We start from the raw sequence: 20,923 nt of genomic DNA, 5'->3' as shown, positions 1-20,923 counted from the left end.
ATAGTTTGTGTAGCCAATGGGACATCGTACATTTAGTGACATTCATAGTGGCCATTTTGGAGGGAGGGCTCAAGGTGCCCCACCTGATGTTAGCTATCCTATTACCTTTCTCCGTCATGCCATACAGATATAGTACCTATGCTTAGTTGTTCACTTAGACCCAATCCTGCTTCCTGATAGGTTTTAGTAGTTTGCCACATAGAATGACCTTGGTAATGACGCAGGTCAACACGTCAGCTATGACTAATTATGGTTATAAGAACCCAACTTTTTTATGAAATAGTTAGAATCAGAATATCGAGCGATGGCTGATGTTCGTTGTACTCCCTGTTTTAAAACTTGCATTGAAACAGACAAACTTTGCCAAATTATTTGTGTCTTCTTGATTATTGATGTATGAGTAGAATTTGCATCCCCACCCATCTGCAGGGTATTGCTACTGGTCTGAAAGTCTGAAAGCCTCCCGTTCACTCCTTTGATTAATTGAACACATGTATCTACTGACTATGTCAGACAAAAGTGTGTCCTGTTGTCAAAGCGGATATTAAATTATGCCTCTTATTACAAACGATTTGTATGTATATTGGCCTACGCCAAGTTGCTTAAAATTGTACGCGAATAACTCTCTGCGGCAAGGTCTTGACCTTAGAAATTGATGTAAGCCGCCATCTTGAATCAAGCCTCCATTTTAGGTTAGAAACCTCCATTTTGGTGTTTTATACAAAATCACCTTGTAATCTAAAATGGCCGTCTCGTGTGTGCTTGTTTTTGTCTTAACCTCTCCAACCTCTGTAGGGGAGTTAATGTCCAACCTGCCCTCAGGCTACATGTTAGGGTCATGTAGACCTTGTCCTTTGTTGACTGCAGGAGCAGGGGATTACTTAAATTAGCAATGTTAAACTACAAGTATACAAGAACAGTAATACTATCTGAATATAATATGCAAAACATTGTGTGGTCTTGATTAAAACAATATGTAAAGAGTGTAAATGTTAAATTAAAGAATAATGGAGTGTGTTAGTAAATGTATTTGAAAAAGTAAAACACAAGCACGGGATATGTAAATTAGGAAAGTGAACCTGGCGCGACCCAAGACCAGTGCATGATTAACCTGTAAAGGGGCTGGACATCATTTTACAAATTGTATAAATGCGTCGGTGTCCAGCTAGGAAATTCTCTCACTGCTCACATTGAACCCTGCTGGTGGTCTCTGTGTTCTATTGACAGCCAAATAGCTATTTGTGTACTTTGTTGAATACTGTTCAGTTTTGTAATAAAGATTCTGGGAATCTTTATAAGCCTGTGTCGGTGTATTTTCCTTTGTTCTGTGTAACAGCCGTGATATTATATTTTTTCTGATTCCACAGATGGCACCCGAATGGGGACCCTCAAGATTGACTTCGTATCGTTGAAGGTTGGCTCGGCTATCGGACCGGGATCGGACAGTGCCAACAGAACCGGCCACTCTAAGACGAGAAGTGAATTCCTCAACGAAAACTGCACGATCCGATCCCTGGACGGTGAGCTGTAGTCCGAGACGACGTCTTGACGAGGGTCCATATATTTGAGGTGGGTAAATTTGCCGAAAATCACCAGACACGTGGGTCCTTCGCGTTGTCCTTAGTAACCCAATCGGGCCTCCCAGTCCTTTGGTCTGGTGAATCGTGTCCCGATTCTTAATTTAACCCTGACAAATTTGAATTTGGAGTATTGTACTCGCGAGCACAATTATTTAACCAGGTAACACCAGAACTTTGATATGCCTAGGAAATTGTCTGCCTTCTTTAGGGCATTTTTGAACAGTGACAGACAATCTTTGGAAGAAAGCCGTCCCGCACCAAAGGAGTGGTCGCCGGCATGAACTATGTACTGTAAGAAAGGCTTTGGTAGTATAGCATTTAATGACATTTGGCACAGACAACCCAGACATAATTCTAATCTTCGGTGGCCAACCAATGGTAGTTTTGAAATTCCTCGTATAGAATATTTAGAGTCTGTATTAGTAAAGAAAAGGGCTAGGCCTGCAGCATTTGACGCTTTGCACAGTTGGAAAACAGAAACTTTGCAACAACAAAAGATTAGAGAGAAACATATGCGTCAGCATGTGATGAGTGTCGAAAAGACACGGTTATATGATCAAAATAAACAATTGGAGTCAGTTAGGATCTACCTTTCAAAAGATGTTCATACATCAGACGAATTGATTAATAAACTCTTACATGAACAAAGGCCTGATGCCTCCGCGCCACCTCCATATGTCCCTCCTCCTGGTGCTTTGCCCCTTCTTGTTGCAGTTCCCCCTCCTATAGTTCCTCCGGTCCTTCCTGTTGTTCTACCAGCCGTCGCCCCTTTGCCTGCCCCCTTACCTTCACCTGTTGTCATTCAGAATGTGCCTACTCTTCCTCTTCCAAGTGATCCTGCATCGCTTGTAATAGACCAGGGAGCAAGTCCAAGGGTTGTGACTCGTAATACTGTGTCGCCAGACAAGAGGAGTGAATTGACTGCTTGGGCTAAACATTGTATGGAGAAGGGTGAGCAAGTTGATGTTTTTTCCACACTCGAAAATTTAAAAGATATTCCTGAGAAAAATGTTTTTATCAAAGGATTAGGGACTCATTTAAGTATAATGTGGAATAGACTAAATGATGTAGATTTCCCACAAGGGTTACGGGATTTGAACGCCTTAGCGTTGTCCAGAGATACTGTGGATAAGGTATATGAGCATGTTGAGAGGATTTTTGAGTATAGGAAGGAGTTGGAAGAGTTACAGAACGAGGAAGTAGATGGTGGTAGTTTAGGTATTATGTCCTTACAGAAACAGTTTTCTCCTCGTTGAGAATTAAAAGGTGAGGAAGCACAAATTTGTACAAGGACGCGATAAGATGGATTTCGGATATGTCGATAACTCCAGATGAAGTATATGACACATACAGTCAATATATGTTACAAATGCAAAGAAAGTGATACAGGTGATGGTAAAGCACCTGCAGAATGAGTGTGTAAGAAGAAAGATTTGTTGTCCCGCAAAATTGTTGAGTGTTTATAAGAGAGCTTTTTCGATTGATACTTCTTCGACTGCCTTAGCGCTTGATTTGACTGTGTTGCTTAGTAACAGTTCGGAGCTGCCTACTTCTCAGTTGCCTATGAGAGAGGTCCCTCCGACATTTGTCCCAAAAGTTGAGATTGCGGCTGATGCTGCACGGGGTATAGTTGCCTATGAGAGAGGTCCCTCCGACATTTGTCCCAAAAGTTGAGATTGCAGCTGATGCTGCACGGAGTATAGTAGCCGGAGAAATACCTGCACATTACGTTTCAATTTGTTCACGTCCCGTTTTCAAGACAGGAAGTGAACACCATAAAGCAATCTATTCCTGATATACGAACAAATCCGACCGGATTCTATAAAGAAATAGAGTCGGTCTTACAGTCGTCAGTATTCACTCTAAGTGATATTGACGTATTATTTCCCGTACTCCTGCCATTTGATTGCATATTGCATATGGCTCAGTATTATTTCCCGTACTCCTGCCATTTGATTTGTGGAAGCAGATTAGGACTATAGATGACATACCTGGGTTCGGAGATACATGGGATAACATGAGTAGGCTAGACAGAGAAAGACCAGCTGGCGAACGTCCACCTCAAGTGATATTTACCTTGCCTGATAGAATTATTGTAAAATTGAAAACTATGGTTCCAGAAAAAAGAATCATATGGGACAAGCTTACTGCCTGTGTCCAAGGAAAGTCTGAGGGTGCTACCAATTTTTTCAATCGGTTCGAGCAGGTATTCTCGGATTTCAGTGGACAAGACTTGGGCACAGAGTCAGGGAAAAGGTTGTTTGTCGACAAATTTGTACGTGGATTGCTGCCTGACATCCATTTACAGATTATGTCCTCTGAAAGCGCTTGGCAGGCGAAGTCCCAATCAGAAGTATTGCATATGGCTCAGTATTATGAAAATCGTGTAAATACTGAAAAAGAGAAACTTGAGAAAAAAAAGGTGACTTGAAAACTAAGGTTTTATTGCAGCAGATTGTTAGAAACCCTAGAGGGGGTAATCAATTTAGAGGTCAGTACATTCCACAGGAAGTGTGCCCTTGGCTCCGGTAACCATTAACCAGTGTGCCTATTGCCGGCAGGAAGGCCACTGGCGCGCACAATGTCCGACCTTACAGCAAAGGTAATTTGAGAACATGGGTAGACGATCCAGAGGTCGCCCAGGTGCAGGGGGCCCTGGAAGAGGTCAGTTTGCACCAGACTCACAGCAACCTTCTTCACGAGACAAGCAAGTTTTGAATGTGGATAATAGAAACATTTTTGATAACCTTCTGCCGCATATCTCTCCGAAGAGCTTCCTTTTGATGATATTTTGTTCCGCTAGGATTGCCCGAAACAGGATTTGGAACCTATGCCTATTCCCGTTCATCAGAAAGGCCCCTACGTTGAGATGGTGGTGGGAAATAGGAAGGATCTATTTTTAGTAGATACGGGAGCACAGAAATGTTCCATTGACCATTCACGGGTTCCAAATATTCCCCTGTCAGGGCAATCCAACGTTTCCGTAGGGTTTTCAGGCACACCTGTAGTTTGTCCGGTTTCATTGCCGGTACCGATAACACTGGGTCCCTTCACTGAACAGTGTCCATTCCTACTTACCAAAAACTGTGGGGAGAACTTGCTGGGACTAAATTTGTTGAAGGCATTACACGCAGTAATTCATTGTTCTCTGGATGGAATTTGGCTAATAATTTCACCCCAGCAATCACTCGCCTCTCAGTTTTTGACTCGACCTTTACCGCCAGAATTTAGTAATGTTCCAGAAAGCTTATGGGCAATTGATGAGAATGATGTGGGCATTCTCCAGATTGAACCTGTTAAAATTATTTTGAAACATGGAGCAAAATTTCCTCGCATCCCGCAATATAAGATCTCAGTTGAAGGCGAACAGGCTTTGAAATGTATAGTTTCTGATTTTGTACATCGTGGAGTAATTGAGGAGATTACGGGTAGCATATGTAACAGCCCCATTTTGCCAGTATACAAAAAAGGTGATAATGCGATTCCGTTTTGTTTTATAATTGATTTACGCGTATTAACAAAATAGTGGCTCCTCAATTTCCTATTTTACCTGATGTTACAACGATATTAACCATGATTCCGGCTTCTGCCACTCACTTTAGCGTTGTTGATCTTAAAAACGTGTTTTTCAGTATTCCTATACACAAGGATAGCAGGTATTTGTTTGCGTTTACCCTAGGTGGACGCTCGTTTATATTTACTTGTGCACCACAAGGGTACACTGAGAGTCCAAGTATTTATACTAGGGCATTGAAAGAGCAGCTTGATACCCTCAAATTGCCTACTACTTACACGTTACTACAATACATAGATGACCTTTTTTTGGCTGCTGATTCTGAGAGTGCCTGTAAAGAAGGCACTGTGTTGTTGCTTTGTCATCTAGCAAAACATGGCCATAAAAGCTTCAGTTAAGAAAATCCAATATTGTTGCCAGGAGGTCGCCTATTTACGCTATCTCCTGTCAAAGGAGGGAAGACGCTTGACACCTGAATGAATAAAGACCATTTCTGGTATGCCTGTCCCAAATACGCAAAAAAGGAAGTTAGAGCCTTGATAGGTTTGGCTTCTTATTGTAGATTGTGGATCCCAAATTTTTCGTTAACGATTAAACCAATGTTGGCTTTGACAAAAAAGGGCATTTCTTTGCCGTTACCATGGACCATGGAACACCAGACAGCATTCGATTTGCTCAAATCCGCACTGTTTTCGGCGCCGGTTTTAGGAACTCCGAATTATGATAAAGCCTTTGTATTGTTTGTGCATGAACGTGATGGATGCGCTTTGGCTGTGTTAATGCAGGAACATGGAGGGAAGAATAGGCCGTGCGGCTACTATTCCTCCGCCCTTGATCCTGTAGCATGCGCTTTGCCAAGATGTTTGTGCGCTGTCGCTGCTGCTGCTGCATCTGTAAAACAGAGTGAGGGAATGGTCCTGGGTCATGCGTTAACCCTAATAGTACCTCACTCTGTAGATATTCTACTGAATAGAACTCAAACACAACACCTCACTTCTGCACGACTGACAAGATATGAACTGATCTTGTTTGCCCCCCACATTCAAATTCAGAGGTGTTGCGTATTAAATCCAGCTGAACTTTTACCTGTCTCACAAAATACTGTTGATGATGACGATACGTCACACGATTGCCTTTATATGACAGAACAAGAGACTAAAGGCAGAATTGATTTGAAGGACACGCCTTTGAATAGCCCTCAAGGAGAGCTATTTTGTGATGGCTCTTGTTTTAAACTTCCAGATTGAACATCCACGGCTGCTTATGCTGTCACTACTTTAAGCACGGTTGTGGAAACTAAAAGAATTATGCATAACTCTGCGCAGACCGCAGAAATTATAGCGCTAAATCGTGCTTGTGAGCTTTCTGAAGGGTATACAGTGAATATATATACTGACAATAAGTATGCCTTTGGGGTGGCCCACAATTTCGGTAGACTTTGGAAAGAACGAGGTTTCTTGACCTCGCACGGAATGAAAATCCAGCACGGCACTTTAATAGTGCGATTACTTTCAGCACTTGCACTCCCTGTTCAGTTAGCTATCATAAAATGTTCAGCACATCAAAAGGTTACAGATGATGTAGGAAAAGGGAATGCCTTCGCCGATCAGATAGCTAAACAGACTGCCATTGATTGCAGTTCAGATATGCACGCTGTAAAAGAAGTTGTAAATGTTTGCACTCTGGGAGAAAGTATCGATGGTGTAAAAGATATTCAAGCGGATGCTACCATAGAGGAAACTCAGAGATGGATCGAGGGTGCAGGAAGATTGGATGATGATGGGTATTGGTTAGACAATGTTGAAGGGAAATGGTTACTCCCTGATGCCTACATTACAATGATGGTTATTATGGCTCATGGTCCGACACATGTGTGTGCGCGGACGTTAACAAAAATGCCACACAGTGTATTGGCCAATGATACGATTTTCGAAATTGCAAAGCGTTTTGTCCAGAACGGCATGGTTTGTTTGCAGCACAATGTAGGAAAAGGTACCTCGACTCCTAGGGGAATTTTCGCTCCACCTTCTGTCCCGTTTGAGATTATTCACTTTGATTTTATTGAAATGGAACGGTGTAACAATCTTAAATATGTATTGGTTTTTATTTGCGCCTTTAGTAAGTGGGTTGAGGCCTTCCCGGTTAAATACACAACGGCCATAACCACAGCAAAAACTCTGTTGAAAGAGTTTTTGCTAGGTTCGGGCTGCCGAGAGTCATCTGGTCTGATAACGGGCCACACTTTATTGCCACTGTAATCCTGCAAATTTGCAAAGGATTACAGATTGACAAGCGGTTCCATTCAGCTAGACATGCCCAGAGTGCCGGATTAGTGGAAAGGCACAATGGCATTATAAAGAACAAACTCGCTAAGACGTGTGCTGGCACCAAGCTAAAATGGCCGGACGCCTTACCGATCGTGTTAGTATCGATGAGAACGACCCCTCAAACTAAGACTGGGCTCTCTCCCTTTGAGGTGTTAATGGGGAGACCTGCTAATATTTGGGTTATGCCAAAAAGTCGCTCATTACGGGATATAGAAAATGTGCTTCTTTCAGACAACTGTAACCAGTTGACTAAAAATCTGTTTTCAATTTATCACCAGGTACGAGAGGCATTACCGTGCACTACGAGGGCCCCGGTCACAGTCTACGACCGGGGGACTGGATCCTCACAAAGGTTTTTGAGAGGTCATCTTGCCTTGCACCTCAGTGGAAGGGTCCCTACCAAGTCCTGCTAATCACCCAGACTGCCGTGCCGGTAGCGGGTCGTAAACACTGAATCCATGCGACGCACACCAAACGGATCCCACAGCCCGTGCCTTACGATACAGAAGACACAGACTATCTTCCCACTGCTGTAACTTGCGTGCCTGAAACAGCAACAACCGACAAGGGAGAGTCGGAGATCGCTTCAGAATCCGCAAGGCCGGACAAAACGTCCATCTTGTCTCCGCACTCCCCAACAGTGGAACTTCCGGATGAATCCTTTCTTGATCCCATTTCCGTCCGTTCACCATTTCCAGGAGGAAGTGACGACACTTTGTTCCCACCAGAAACTGCAAAATATAATTTGCGCCCAAGGAAATAAATGTACAGCATGCTCTAACTGTGCGACTGAAAAAATCATTTGAGGGCTTGTCTTTTTGGCCCGATTGTATGAAAGATTCTGTTGGCTAAGGGTTATGGGGAAGACATTAAGAAGACACGCAACTGGAGTCGCCAGCAAACAAACAATTGGTGTTTTTTTCGATTGAAGACTACGATGCCTGCACCCGCCACCGCACGTACTGAACTTTTAGATAAAAATGTGACTAGCAGAGACAATGATCAAGTATGTAAGGGGACCCCTAAAGTGTATTGTTGCCTTCTCGTACTAATTTCTGGATTAGTAATGACTTTTGGGTTTGGGTTATGGTATCTGGAAGAAGCATATCCGTTAGAGTACTTTTTATCTATTGAAAATGTATCTGTGATTTCCACTCCCTCTGTGCAATTGCATACTTTGTCGCCTAGAGATTCTTTACATAGACGGAATTATCATAATAATACCCTTTTTTTAATCATGAATGCCACTCATGCAATTTTTAAGAAGACCAATTGCTGGATCTGTACACATCTACCGCAACATGGGGATAAGGGGCTAGGTTGGTATATTTACCCTCTGCCACTGACAACTGCCTGTTACGCTTCTCTTAGAGCACAATTTTTTTGGTCGATGGAATGACAGCATCTCAGGGAACTTTGATGGTACAAATTTAAATAGTTTTGAAAAGAATGTTTTGATGCCCCAGGGATGCTCACTTTTTGCAAATAGAAGTAAGCCAAATGTTGCTTCTGTTAGGCCCTCTGATAGATTGTCTCGTCCTTTTCAGTCTTTAATCTCTTTCAGAATGGCTCCTATAGGCAATAAGGATGCCACGCCTCCATCTTATTCTGTTAATCACAGCCCCGATTCAGTATCCTTCTGCATACAGAGGAATGGAACACGGTCAATGGGTAATTTTAGAAAGTGCGCCAACGTTGCGAATTTGACTAGTGAAAACAGACCTCTGTACGTAGGCGAACCTGTCTATTTTGTTTGCAGTAATGTGGCATTTACGTGGTTGCCCAGGGATTGGCAAGGAACCTGTTATTTAGGGATTCTATTACCTGGGGTATTTATTGCCAGTACTACAGAAATTTCAAAGACTCGTCCATGACGAGGTGTAAAAGGGATACTCCAGCACAAACTTTAGGAGATATTATGAAATCCTTTGTGCCATTTGTTGGGCAAATTACGAATTCAGAGGATATTAGGGGACTAGCGAGAGTATTGGAGAGAACCATCAATCGGACCACTGACATACTCTATAATATGACGTTAGAGCAGAGAGCGATAAGGTTAGTGGCTCTTCAGAACCGGATGGCATTGGATGTCATCCTGGCAGAGCGAGGAGGAGTATCTAAATTAGTGGGGTCCGCTTGCTGGGTTTACGTTCCAGACTCCTCTCCAACGATCTTTAGGGCGATCCAAAATCTACACGTACTTAGTTCAGAAGTACATGTTCCTGAGGGAAATTGGGAACTTGGTACATGGTTTTGGGACCTCCTACGGTCATGGGGATGGAAGTTGTTCTCGGCCCTACTGATTATCTTGGGAAGTTTTCTGTTTCTTTGTTGTTGTATACAGTGTCTCCCTGGTATATGCTCAGTATTAAGGGGATGTTGTGCGCAAGCAACACGTGAATTAGGGAATAAAATATATGCCCCAAAGGAGCTCTCCAAAGAGTATGTGTTGAAAGAAACTCTGGTATCAGACCTAATGGCAATAGATATGTCTGACAATGACTCAGGGTGTATGAACGATGACACATGGAATTACTAGCCGCAAATCAGAGGTAGTATTAGCACTTTGCCTAGGCCAAAAGGAGGGTTTGTCAAACCGGATATTAAATGATGCCTCTTATTACAAACGATTTGTATGTATATTGGCCTACGCCAAGTTGCTTAAAATTGCACGCAAATTACTCTCTGCGGCAAGGTCTTGACCTTAGAAATTGATGTAAACCGCCATCTTAAATCAAGCCTCCATTTTAGGTTAGAAACTGCCATTTTGGGGTTTTATACAAAGTCACCCTGTAATCTAAAATGGCGGTCTCATGTGTCCTTGTTCTTGTCTTAACCTCTCCAACCTCTGTAGGGGAGTTAATGTCCAACCTGCCCTCAGGCTACATGTTAGGGTCATGTAGACCTTGTCCTTTGTTGACCGCAGGAGCAGGGGATTACTTGAATTAGCAATGTTAAACTACAAGTATACAAGAACAGTAATACTATCCGAATATAATATGCGAAACATTGTGTGGTCTGTATTAAAACAATATGTAAAGAGTGTAAATGTTAAATTAAAGAATAATGGAGTGTGTTAGTAAATGTATTTGAAAAAGTAAAACACAAGCACGGGATATGTAAATTAGGAAAGTGAATCTGCCGCGACCCTAGCCCAGTGCATGATTAACCTGTAAAGGTGCTGGACATCATTTTACAAATTGTATAAAGGCGTCGGTGTCCAGCTAGGAAATTCTCTCACTGCTCACATTGAACCCTGCTGGTGGTCTCTGTGTTCTATTGACAGCCAAATAGCTATCTGTGTACTTTGTTGAATACTGTTCAGTTTTGTAATAAAGATTCTGGGAATCTTTATAAGCATGTGTCGGTGTATTTTCCTTTGCTCGGTGTAACAGCCTTGATATTGTATTTTTTCTGATTCCACACTGTGATTTTCCCTAATCTTTAGTGGGCCTTCCAATTTTCACATTTTTTTTTGTCTTGTAGCCAAGGCGTACACAAGAGCACCTAAATATCTTCTCACTTTTCTCTAAAGCAAACTTAAACCCAATTTGGATTATAATCCTCAATCTTTACAACTAATTGAGTGCACTTCTAAAACACCTGTTCGGCAAGATGCGTGTGTACCCTGCAACAGGACAGGATGAGGTGATCATTGAAGAGATGAAGAACATGAACTACCCTGATCTGACAAAAATAGCTGGATAGCCTGGATGTTGGGAGCGAACTCAAGTCTGAGTCTATCGATGAGTGAAATCCAAGAAGGGATGGGAAGAGGGGCTGATGTGCAACTCATCTACTGAAGCCAGAATATTTACACGAGGTATAGAGAGTAAATGATGGGTGTTTGAAGTCATGGAATAAGCATGTCAAACTGCTGACATGGGTAGAAGATGAATCAGACCCCTTTACTGTAATCCTGTTGGCTAATGCAGCATTGTACTTCTGACGATATTGAAAGTATTGTGTGGGAGACAACAAAGACAGTAGAACTACAGTTGACATTTCCAGGATGGGAGCAGAGACAGCTGTCCTGATGGATCAATATTGGGCCTGTGGGTTTAGGGCCTACATGAAGCTCCCCAAGGCTTGGGGAGGAATTTTCTCCTTGGTGCTCATTCATTTTCCAGCATTAGTGAATCCTCAGAGTGACCTGAACATTGGAGAATTTCCAAAAGCAGATGCCCATTTGAGAAAAAGAAGATTGCTTAAGTTTCTCAATTGGACCAGAAGAGATAATTACTTTTCAGCCAAATCAATAGAAGCATTAGATGCCATTCCTTATGAGCACAGGTTGTTTAGCAAGACTGCTTCAATTTTCATGACTATCTTCATGCGTGGGATCCAAACGATGGCCAATGCCAAGTGTTTGCAGATCACAAGATGGGACCTCCTGCAGACGATCAATAGCACCATAAAGGGATTCAATGCTATCAAGGAAGAGCTGAGGGCCATACGACTAATGACCCTGCAAAACAGATATTTCCTTGACATGCTTACAGCGATGGAAGGAGGAGTTTGTGCAAAAAGAATTGCGCCTTCATGTTGCACATTCATGCCTTCTCATGATGACGAGAATGGGACCTTCACAGAGGCCATAACATTGTTAACAAACCTGCCTAACAGGATGGAAGATGAGACAGAGGACAGTAGGGATGACAGTTGGTTTGCCTCCATATTTTCATGGATACCGCAGTGGTTGGCAAACATATTCAAGACGCTTGGACCAATATTGGTCATAGTGATGTTCGGATTCTGTGTGATCAGGATAATAACTGCACAATGCAAAAGTACAACAAAAAAGGCGGTAGTAATGAAGATCATGATTGATGTCGAATCAGGGTTTGGACCCAGCTGATGATTATACTTGTTGACAAAGGATATAAGGTTGACAAGGAAAGGTTACAATATTGTCAACAAGAAGTGTTGTACATAAGCCAATTTATTTCACATGAGGGAAAGAAGGTCACCCCTGAAAGAGCTGAGGCCATTTTAAAGAAATTGACGTTTAAAGATGTCAAAAAATACATAGAGGCCCGTTCTTGTATCCGAAGAATGACAAGAAGTATATGGGACAATGGGTGTATTTTAATCCAAATGGACAGTACAACTGCATGACCTGGAGTGTAGATGAACATGTTAAATCAGCTGTCACCCTGAGGGGGTGATGAAGATTTGTACTCTGAAGAAGCACTTCTTCAAAATAAAATACCAAGATGTGGAGACTATTGAAGAAGTGGTTGAGGACTCGACCAGAAGGAGGAATGTAGAACAGCAGCTGCATGCCTCTGCAAGAAATCCCACCCCCCTGCCTCCTATATGTTGGAAGCAGAGACTGTGCCATTTCTGACACCAGCATTTGTGCCAATACCGCAGCGAGTATTTGAGAAAAGGTAACCACTGAGAAAAATCTATCAAATGTATCCCCGCAGAGGTGAAAATTTGAGGGAGGAACTCCCTGAAAGAATATGAAAAAGAGTGAAAGTGAAGTTAGTTACGTCACAAGAGATGAGCGTGACACAATGAGAATACTGTCTGAAGAGAATGCATGGATTTTATAGAAACTGATGATGAAGATAAGAACCGAGTAAACCTTCATATGCAGAAAAGAAGATTGCACATATACAAAGTGCCACAGAAATGCAACCATTCTATAATTGTACAGACACAGAAATGCAAGTAGACTAAGTGATCATAGAAGCTAGCTAGACGTAGTGAATAGACTGCTGGCAAAGCCATCATTGTATAGGAACTGGACATCAGTGACATAAATTTTGAAAGCTCGGACCAATGGAGAGGAAAGACCAAGAATTGTGTTGCAGCATAAATAAGCTGAGATTGTGGACGAGCCTGGTGATGCTGTCTGGCCTGGCATCAAAACAGAAGTTGCCAAGGTTGGTTATCTATTCTTGAAAGCAGTGACTGTGCCAAGGCTAAATCACCCCTTATTAAGAGACAAAGAAAGAACACCAAGGATGCCAAGTTGTCTTAATTTAAGACAGTTAAATACTGCAGAATAAAGCAGAATCATGGTCTCCTGTCACATGAGCTAAGGATGGAAATAGAGTTGAGCTTTTAGTCCTAGAACAACGATAGTGAAAACCTGCACTCCAATGTATTCTCACAGACAAGGATACTTTACAAGGCCAACTTCAAAGACAATCTACATGGCAGAAGGCATGGGCAATGAGAGATGTTGGGCTAATTGGGTGGGAGGTAACGTCAAGTCCACCTCTTGGCACCTGGGTATGAGGTTATGTGCTGCTAAGCGAACCAAATGTTTCAGACATGGCACAAGAGGGCCATATAATGAAGGGCCCATTAGTTTGAGAGCCAATGATAAACTGTGTGCTTAACAGTGTTGAAGATGACATGTTTTAGAGATAGGCATAAGTTGTCCACCTTACAGTAGACATCCAATCACAATCCCAGTCCTTATAGAAAGTATACTTAGATGTTCCGCTTGAACCAATTATAAATGGTTGTATGTTTTTTCTTAATTTTCCATGTAGTATGACATCACTTCTGACATATGTCTAGTATAAAGTGTATGTTTTATGAGAAATGTGATAAGAACTGAGCAAACATCCATTGATGTCCATTGTAACCTCCCTGTTTTAGATGTTATGTTATGTTATGTTACTTGACATTCATATAGCGCTCTATACATCCTTGGTATGACCTCAAAGCACTGGTAGGTTGAACGCCCTAAGGAACCGTAGTTCTGGTCAGTAGAGAGAGATAGTGTCATAGGGTGCATGGGTGCACCAGATATGTGTGCAGCTGATGTAATTGCCGGGTGGTAGCTGCATCCTAGCATTAAGTGTGGTGCTGTAGATATCAGTTGGATGTGTGCAGTCTGGTGGGTGGACATCCAGACTGGCTCTGGCTACGCCAGGCCTGAGGGATGCATATGTGAGCGACTTAGCCGGAAATGTGCTTGGCTAGCTGCATTTTATTAGGGTGATGAGCTGTTCATGGGGTTGTATTTGTATGTGAACAGCTAGGCTGAATTAATCAGGGGTATAGCTGTGTTCTAGTTGACTGATGGTATACAGTAGAGAGTAAGCGTAGTGACGTGATATGATGGTTATCTTTAAAGTGCCCGAGACAAGGCAAGTGGACAGGATGGCAGGGAACATAACGGCACACGGACACATAGCGACAGGAGGGGGAAAACAGATATATAGCAACAGCATGGGGAACAAGAAAGCAGGGTGCACAGTGACACATGAATGGGCATGCTAACATTCATCATCACATTTCTATCTAGATGCGATTCAGGCTAAAGCTCACAACTCCACCCAAGTGTGGGTAGGGCATGCTAACATTTGCATTTCTATCTAGATGTGGTTCAGGCTAATGTTTGCGGCTTCATCAAAGTGAGGCACATGCTTCATCCCCAAGTCACATGATGACTCTAGCCTTTCTGTCTAGATGTGACTCAGGCGAATGTCACGATTTCATCTAGGTGTCGGTGCTATTCACAATTCCATCCAAGTGTGGGGCATGCTGACAAGCACATTACCATCTAGGTGTGGAACATGCTGGGACATGTTAACGTTCATATTTCTATCCACACGCGACTCAGGATAATGCTCATGATTTATCAAAGAGTGGTGATTGTTGACATTCACAATTCCATCCAGGTGTAGGACATGCTATCACATTTCTATCTAGATGAGACCAAGGCATTGTTCACAAGTTCATCTAAGTGTGGCAAATGCTACCATTAACAATTCTGTCTAGGTGTGGGACATGCTGGCACATGCTAACATTCACATTTTTATTTACATGCGACTCAGGACAGTGCTCACGATTTATCTAAGTGTGGTACATGCTAACAATCAAATTTCTATATAGATGTGACCCAGGGTAATGCTTACATGTTCATCTAAATGTGGCACATGCTACTATTCATAATTCCATCAAGGTGTTGCCCATGCTAGCCTTCACAATTCTGTTTAAGGGAGGCATATGCTGACATTCACAATTCCGTTTAAGAGAGGCACATGCTACCATTCACACTTCCATCTAAGTGTGGGACATGCTACTGTTCAAAGTTCTATCTTAGTTTGCGACATGCTAACATTCGCATTGATATCAGGATGCGTCTCAGGCTAATGCTCATGATTTCATCTAAGTGTGGCACATGCTGACATTCACAATGTTAACTAAGTGTGGCACATGATAACATTCATAATCCTGTCTAAATGTGGGACATGCTGACAATTTCATTCTAACTAGATGTGACTTAGGCTAATGTTCACGATTTCATCTCTAAGTGTGGCACATGCTAACATTTATAATTCCATCCAGGTGTGGGACATGCTAACAATCACATTTCTATCTGAATTGCGACCAAGGCATTGTTCACTGGTGCATCTAATTGTGCCACATGCTACCATTAACAATTCTCTCTAGGTGTGGGACATGCTAACATTCACATTTTTATTTACATGCGACTCAGGTCAGTGCTCACGATTTATCTAAGTGTGGCACATGCTAACAATCACATTTCTATCTCAATGTGGCCTAGGGTAATGCTCATGGGTTCATCTAAATGTGTCACATGCTACTATTCATAATTACATCAAGGTGTGGGCCATGCTACCATTCAGAATTCCGTTTAAGGGAAGTACATGCTACCATTCAGAATTCCGTTTAAGGGAAGTACATGCTACCATTCGCAATTCCATCTAGGTTTGGGACATGCTACTGTTCAAATTTCTATCTTGGTTTGCAACATGCTAACATTTGCATTGATATTAAGATGCGACCCAGGCTAATGCTCATGATTTCATCTTAGTGTGGCACTTGCTAACATTCACAATCCTGTCTAAATGTGGGACATGCTGACAATTTCATTATAACTAGATACGACATAGGGTGATGTTCACAATTTCATCTCTAAGTGTGGCACATGCTAACATTTACAATTCCGTCTAGGTGTGGGACATGCCAGGACATGCTAACATTCACATTTCTATCCACATGCGACTCAGGATAATGCTCATGATTGATCTAAGTGTGGCATATGCTAACATTTACAATTCCATTTAGGTGTGGGACAAGCTAACAATCACATTTCTATCTAGATATGACTTAGGGTAATGTTCACGGGTTCATCTAAGTGTGGCACATGCTACTATTCACAATTCCATCAAGGTGTGGGACATGGTACAGTTGACAATTCTATCTAGGATTGGGACATGCTAAAATGTGCATAACATTCGATAATTGTTAATAAACAGCAACCTTTGCTATCTTCCTCAGTTGGTTCGATTATTTGGACTCAGAGTTATTATGTGAACCCCATCCATTGTATGCACGTTGCTAAAGAACCACACGTTCACTGTTGTTGTCCAGTGGTGTGTATGAATGCTCAGATCTACTTCAAAGTTAATCATCAACTGATGTTAATGTCCAGATTTGTAGTTCCAATTAAAAATGTTATTATGAGGAGCTGTGTTTCAAAAGGACATTGCTCTGCAGCTTTTGGTAAAGTAAACTACAACACAGTATGAAACTGTGAAAATTGGCTTCCCATAAAACTTTAAGTAAGTTGATATTACAAGTGTGAAAGTGATTGTACCACTATCACCTTTATCAGAAAATTGAATGTATCATTCTCCTCTGGGGATTGAACCCCAGTTTGATGCAAGATAGGCTGAGCCACTAGCTTATTTGGCAAAGAATAAATGCAATTGGTGATGGCTTTCAAAGGCAAGATCATTTTGCTCTATATTTGCTCTCGGATCTGGGGGACTGCTGATCCCATGCGGGGACTGCTGATCCCATGCGGCATCATGCTGCTTCTGCCTTTCCCTAGGAGCAACAGAGTTGAGATTATCCCATGAGCCATCATGATGCCTCTGCCTTTCCCTAGGAGCAACAGAGCTGGGATTATCCCATGAGCCATCATGATGCCTCTGCCTTTCCCTAGGAGCAACAGAGCTGGGATTATCCCATGAGCCATCATGATGCCTCTGCCTTTCCCTAGGAGCAACAGAGCTGGGATTATCCCATGAGCCATCATGATGCCTCTGCCTTTCCCTAGGAGCAACAGAGCTGGGATTATCATTAATTTTGCCGTGAGGAGAAATAAAGAAAAAATAAAGTAATCTGGAAGATATAGTATAGGCTTGGTGGATTGCTCAAGTGAAGCGTAATTGTTTTGGGAGGAGTGCAATGTCTACATCTTAGGTTCAATGCCCAGTGTGGCTGATTCAATTGCTTAGCCATCTCAAGGGCAATAATCTGGTTATGATTGCCTATTAATAAGTTACCAATTGCTATATCGCTTAGATAACCCACACATGTTTTATTAGATAACCCACACATGTATTATTATAATGTGCACCTTTTTTTGTGGAGTAGCGACCAGAAAGTTTTGAAGAGAGTTACAAGGATATTCACCCAATGAGGGCCTGCCTGATGCCGGCATGCCTGGTGATGTCATGTACGGGTTGGGCAAAATCTCCATTGAACAAATGCTCTGCAAGAAGGAAACAGCAAGCCACGTCACTATTTAACCTTAGAAGTATCCAAAAGGCCATAGGAATACGTTAAAAATATTGGCTTCAACAAAACTAAAATGATAATTTATGAAATTCGTGTAATCGTCAAATGCTTGCAGTAAAAAATGCAGCAAACTGGGTTCACCCACATGCAATGTTCCCTCTAAATATTTTTCTTTATGTGCGGAACTGGTTTGCTGTTGTGCGCACATTATTATTTACCATGTGCGCAACTGACTAATGACTAAATCTTACAAGACTTTTTCCAAACACATAGGCTAAAATAAAATATGTCATATGTGATTAAACAGAAAACTCATCAACCAATACCTTGCAAATGTTTTATGCCACTGGAAAATCACTAATATGTACTACAAAACACAAATATCTCTTGTCTTAAACTGATGTGGCTGTCAGGAAATTCTGACAGAATACATTTGCCAATGAATTAATGGCAATTAAAAGCAATGTGTCAAAACATACTGATATGAGTTCAAGTGCCACTTTAAGTAATTCAAGGGCCTGGAGAATATGCTTCTAATAATGTGTGTAAGAAGGATTATTCCATCAGAATAACTGCACCTCAGAATATGATATTTCTGCTTACTATCCGCATTACGTGTCCTGTGGGTGGTGATAAAATCGGCCTTACATCTAAGACATATACACCATCCATTTTTACTCCCTAAAAAATGAAAATGTGCCCAACAAAAACGAGAAACCATGAAAATGTTGTTGCTTCAACCCACAAAGCTCCACTTATATTTTTTCCAATGAGTGACCAGTAGAGCAGTGGCATAGGAAGGAACTCTAATAATATTAACGCCTGATCTCTACAGGAATTTTAAGGGGAAGAACATCTTTTAATAAGCAGAAAGTATATGTATTGGCAGAGCTAATTACTTTTTTACTCCCTGAAAAATCGTTTGATCCCAAATAGGGAGCAAAATCTGATTAGAGCCCCGTTTATGCCCCCGACAAAGGAAGTTAAATGACATGGCACATAATAAAGTCTATAGTTTTGCCCACCCTTCCGCACCACAGACTAGATAAAATTAAATAAGTGCCTTACTGAGGTTTATGGAACCCTGTTGAAGAAAGTCACACATATATGCCTTTTAAGTTAATTGCATCAATTCATCAGAGATACAACTGATTGAGTGCCTTCTATAACTATGGATCCCTCTTCTGTAATTCTTTGTTATCAGTTAAATAAGATGCAGGGGATGCTAGAGGCGATACACACAGAGCACATGGTTATATTGAAAAGCCCTCAGCAGCTGATCATAGAAAGAAAAAGAAGGCGCTTTTGCCTTGACGGGTACTAGAATTTCCTATCCTTTAGAAAACGAGCAACACATTTCCTTCAGTGTACTGCCGAAACGTCCAATTTGGTTTTTGAAATGTGCTGCTTTGTTCATCACCCGCAAGGTGTAATGAATGACCTTTGCTCTTCCACCCATACCTTTCCCCGGCCCCTGCACTAGCCTCCAATACTAGTTGATAGAGCACTGTAAAAAGTGAGGGATTGTAGCAGTAAACACTCACTGGGATATTTGCAGACCCACAATACTTTGTGGGTGATGCTTTTTGTAAGGCACAATGAGTAACAGAAATTCTGGCATGTGAATGTTATTCATATTATTCATATTACAACAAACATAAAACAAGTGGATGTAGGTACACATCTGCTAATCTTTCGCAGAGCCAAGAGAGGAAGAGTCAAAGTTGTCCGGTACCATCTTAATGTGTTCTGGGGCAGAAGTTAGAATCATAAGGTAAAAGTGTGGTGGAATCAAGCTTAGGAGTCATGGGTGGGAAGGGAACATTATCAGGGTAATGTGTGCAGGAATATCTTGGTTAGATTCTTCCGTTCATGGAGCCAGTTTTTCATATTAGTTTTTAACCTCTTATGTGTGTATTCTGCTGTTAGGGATTTTGAGTGTTTACAGTCACTCTTGCATAGTAGTGTAATGCAAATGGGCAGAATATCAAGACTAGTTGCTTATTTTAAGAGAAAGAAAATTTCAAGTAATTTCTGCGACTTGTGCCTTATTACATTTTTTTTTAAATAGGTGAGAATGGTCTGTGTGCGCTGCTAAAAATCTTCTGAGCGGCACCCAGAAAGAAGCTGGGCAAGCGCACATGCGCACAGCTTAGAGGGAACACTGCCCACATGCATGCAGTTATACCCTATTCCATCTTTGCTGAGCGCACAGCTCAATCCGAATGGCCCAAGAACCATCCAACCACCAGTCTGTTGCAGACGGGCTGGATCACATGGTCGCTATGTATGAGTCATCATTAGTACCAGAATGCCTGATTGAAAGGTTTTTGCATAATTCTCATTTTGAGGAATTTCAGATTTCAAAAATGCTTTCATTTTGTCAAACAAACTGCAGAGTAACATGACTCAAAAAAGTGGAAATGGTGGGTCTTGGGCAGGTGTGCCTGTGTATTGTTAGTACTGTATTTTATCATGGGCTGAAAGTATGTTTGTCACAAAATGTGCCTGTTTCTTGTATGGTTCTAGGTTTTTTTTTTTAATAATCTCCATGCAGTGCTGGGCTTTTTCCTGGTCCTCTTACATGCCTCCCTCCTAGCAATCACTCAAACATCCTATTTAGATCATGCTACTGTGATGACTCTGATAGTATCATCACACCTTTCCCGGTGGTGACCTCCTCCCATGTGGCTAGGGGGTGGCAGCCACTGATCATGACCTTGGTGGCAGCTATATGAGGGAGTTTCAAATGGGGGAGACAACCTCCAGGAGGGGGTGATGGTATCAGCGGGTGAGACATGATATCCCTGTTTTCCCTTATAGGATGAACCTCCCATTTGCAACACTTTAATGGTTATTATAATACCTCCCCTCACCCTCCATGGAGAGTATCAAATCCCTTTTTTGTTACAACCTATGGGCCAACTCTCAAACAGGACATTGCCTTGTCAATCTGCTAAACCAATCTGTCATAACTC

The sequence above is a fragment of the Ambystoma mexicanum genome, chromosome 10 (genome assembly GCF_040938575.1).
Source record: "Ambystoma mexicanum isolate Mex_15411 chromosome 10, UKY_AmexF1_1, whole genome shotgun sequence".
Classification (NCBI taxonomy): Eukaryota; Metazoa; Chordata; class Amphibia; order Caudata; family Ambystomatidae; genus Ambystoma; species Ambystoma mexicanum.
The sequence above is the reverse complement of the archived record's forward strand: the minus strand, read 5'-3'. Positions refer to the sequence as shown.